Source organism: Cajanus cajan, chromosome 1 (genome assembly GCF_000230855.2).
Source record: "Cajanus cajan strain Asha chromosome 1, NIPB_CcT2T_4, whole genome shotgun sequence".
Taxonomy (NCBI): Eukaryota; Viridiplantae; Streptophyta; class Magnoliopsida; order Fabales; family Fabaceae; genus Cajanus; species Cajanus cajan.
In genome coordinates this window covers 37637265-37641294 of record NC_138517.1, presented here as the reverse complement: position 1 = coordinate 37641294, position 4030 = coordinate 37637265, and the positions used below count along the sequence as shown (strand labels likewise).

At 39.0% G+C, this 4030-nt stretch overlaps 1 non-coding gene across 1 annotated transcript; it reads right to left on the bottom strand.

Annotated features, from left to right (window-relative positions):
* Positions 1–3087: 3087 nt before the first annotated feature.
* On the bottom strand, positions 3088–3193 carry LOC114915241 (small nucleolar RNA R71). The gene has a single exon (XR_003803186.1). It is a non-coding gene; the product is annotated as a small nucleolar RNA R71 (small nucleolar RNA).
* Positions 3194–4030: the final 837 nt, after the last annotated feature.

Below are 4030 nucleotides of genomic sequence, written 5' to 3'. Positions count from 1 at the left end.
TGGATCATTTGGGTAGCTGGGAGGAGGTGTTACCATTGGTAGAGTTCACTTATAATAACAGTTATCACTCGAGTATTGGCATGGCACCTTTTGAGGCTTTGTATGGCAGGAGGTGTAGGACTCCATTATGTTGGTATCAGGAGGGTGAGTCAGTAGTGGTTGGTCTAGAGTTAGTTCTTCAGACTACTGAAATGGTGAGATACATTCTAAGAAAGGTTGAGGGCTACCCAGAGTTGACAAAAGTCCTAGCTGATAGGAGGATCAGACCTCTAGAGTTTGAAGAGGGAGAACATGTGTTTCACGTTTCACAGTTAAGGAGATTACAACTTTGCCTGGCGCTAAGCTCAATTTGAGAGCTCCTATTTTTGCCTGCACCTAGCATCAAGATATCATGCCCGATGTTAAGGCATGACAGAGACCACCCTAAAGAATTATGCTCAACAAAATTACATTTTCGTTCGATGAAAACCTTATGGGTTCCACCTTAATCTCCATGAAGATGCGCCTGATGTGAGAAACTAAGTCCAGTGCCAACGTGATTTACAAACATTCATCAATCAAAAAATAAACCATATTTTCACGTTCTAATCGGTCAAAATTCATCATTTTCATGCACAAATACATTACGTAGCCTCAATTTCCCAAAAACATATATCATTTAACAAAATCCCAATTTGCTTGAACCCTAACCTACAAATACATTTAATTGATCCGATATCATTCAGAACCACAATTTTAGTAATTTAACACCATAAAAACCAATATAAATCCATACAGAAATTGTTATTATTATCAAACATGGAAACAGAAAAAAATCATAAAATTACTAATAATCTTAGGGAACTCTCACTCTATCCATTCCCTCTTATGACTATTGTTGAGTGTTTTTTATGTATAATTTCCACTCAACTTTTGGTACTCTTTTTGGTATTTGTAGATATTTATATATGTTATTTTTCCCTTAAATTGGAAGAATCAAAGTATACTAAAAGGGTAGAAGAGTAGTAGCAAAATCCTAATGTTTTCCCTCCATTTTTTGTAGGAAAATTGAGAAGACAGATTTCCACAGCCATAGTTGTGGTTCTGGAGCTATAGCTGTGGAAATCTGGGGAGAAATTTTGAAGGCTAGAAACTTGCAGCTATAGTTGTGGTTCTGCAGCTATAGCTGTGGAAATCTGGAATGCTCATTTTTGGTTCCAGAGACTTGAAGCTAAAGCTGCAGGTCCAAAGCTTGAGCATTGAGGCTTGGGAGATCAAGGAAAGCCACAGAGACTCATAGCCATAGTTGTGGTTTCACAGCTACAGCTCAGGGAGTTTCTTAATCATGAAGGGGTTTCCACAGCCCTGGCTGTGGAGCTACAGCTACAGCGCCAGGAGTTGCTTCATCTTGAAGGACTCTCCACAGCCATAGCTGTGGTTTTACAGCCACAGCGGTGGAGTTAAAAAAATCACTTTGTGCCCTGTTTTAGAGCTCATATAAAAGGGGGAAAAGGCACAAAACAGAACATCACGTACGAGGAGGACGAAAAACAGAGAGAAAAAGAGATTGGGAAGCACGTGAAGGGAGAAACGAAGCAAGAATGAAGACTTGGGCAGCTGGGTCATTTGGGAACGAAGCCCAACCCCTTGTTCTCATCTTCTACTTTGTAATCTCTTCTTTTACTTCTTAGATCTTGTAATGGCGATGTGTGGCTAAATCTTTTGAGGATTGGTCTTGGTGTAACTACTAACTCTTCTATGTCTTAAATTTATATATGCATTTCATTCTCATTACTTGTGCTTGATTCTACTTTTAATGCTTATACCAGCTTGATCACCCGTTATATGATATTTGATTTTTGAATCCGGTTGGAAAACGTTTTTGAAAACCTGAACTGAATCTTGCACCTAAACATCTTTTGCTCTAGGAATAGACTTGATTTGTTTAGCCACCTTGTTCAAGTCATTGTTCTTAATGCAAAGTGTTAATTATAAAACATAGAGGAATCATGTTTTAGATTAATTACTTTAGGATTCAATTTTGAGAGATCTTGTTGAATTACTAAATGAACGTGGAAGTCATGAAGATGAAATCATATTTATTTTAAGAAAATTTAAGAGTTAGCAAGTGCCCAGGGTCCAATCCTTGTTTTATATAATTGTTCTTATAACTTTTACACTACCGTGTTAATTTTGCTTCACATTAACTCACTTCCAATCAAATCGACATCTCTTTATTAATCATTGGAGTAAGAATTACTAAATTCCCAAATCCCTGAGGACGATACTTAATTACTACATCGAAACTTGGTCCGCTTGCCAGGTGGGTTTGCGAAAAACCTCATCAAGTTTTTGGCGCCGTTGGCGGGGATTTGGTGTTATTTAGTAATTCTTAATCTTGTGATTTTGTAATTGTGTAAATAATTCATTTTGTGAATAGTTATATTATATAGATACATTTGTCTTGTTGTGTTTTGTGGACTCACCTTGCTGTGCAGACTTCTTGGAATTGTATGTGAGGGAAAACTCCAGCCGAGGAGTTACATTTTGACCCTGAAATTGAAAGAACGACAAGGAGGAACAATAGTAGCACAAGAAGGCTTAGACAATTAGAGAGAATCCAAAAACAACAACAAGATCTTTTGAGTTCTTCTACTTCATCAAATCAACCACACCTTGAAACAGAAATGGCTGAAGAAGGAACAGGCACTCATAATGGTGGACATGGACCAGTTGGGCCTCCTAGAAGGACCCTAGGTGATTATGCACAACAACATGGTCCTAGGCATTTCTCTAGCATTGTAGCTCCAAATACTTCTAGAGCAATGGAGATGAAACCTGCTTTCCTCACTTTGGTTAGCTCACAACAATTTGTTGGCCTTGATCATGAGGACCCATACTCACACCTTTCAAATTTCTATGAGTTATGTGGAACAATGGGAATTCCTGATGGTGATGAGGAAGCTGTATACTTGAGGTTGTTTCCATTCTCTTTAACAGGAAAAGCTAAAGTTTGGTTACAATCTCACCCAAATCAAAGTTTGACAAGCTGGGGTGATGTGGAAAATAAGTTTGTGAATAGATTTTATCCTTCATCCAAGTATATTAAGGCCAAATCAGAAATCACTACTTTCAGGCAAGGTACAGATGAACCATTTTGTGAAGCCTGGGAGAGATTTAAGTCATTGCTCAGAAAATGTCCTAACCACGGGTTTGAGGATATAGCTCAACTTAACTTCTTTGTGAATGGAATCAAGCCTGAGGTGAAGATGTTACTGGATACAGCAGCTGGTGGCACCATGATGACTGTAAGTCCAGAAGAAGCTACTCAAATCATAGAATCTTTGGCATCTTCTGATCACCAAGCAGAGCATGGAAGACGCCAATCTCATAAAAGAGGAGTTCTTGATCTTAACACTAATGATGCAATCCTTGCTCAGAACAAACTGCTGTCCCAACAGATTGAAGCACTGACTAAGTAGATGGCCAAGATTCCACAACAGCTTCATGCTATTGCTTCTTCTTCAACTCAAGCAAATTCTTCTCTAAAATGTGATTTTTGTGGGGGAGATCATCCCAATGGTCACTGTTCTGAGAACTCAAATGAAGAGGAGGTTAATTATGTGGGCAACCAACAAAAAGGAGGTAACTTTAATTCCTGTAATTATAATACTAACCATTATATGCAGGGAAATCAAGGTTGGAGAAACAACAACAACCAAGGTTATGGATGGAGGAATGAAGCTGGGCCATCCAATAGGCCACCACCACCACAACAACAGCAACATTAGCCTGCTTATCCTTCTATGCATGAAAGAACCAACAAATTGGAGGATACTCTGAACCAGTTCATGCAGGTGTCTATGAACAACCAGAAGAATACAGAGGCATCCATAAAAAATTTGGAGGTGCAGGTGGGTCAGCTAGCTAAACAATTAGCTGACATGCCTGGAGGCCCATTCTCAGCCAACACCAAGACCAACCCTAAGGAGCATTGCAAAGCCATAACTACAAGAAGTGGGAAGGTAGTTGGTGAAGATGTTGGAGTGAG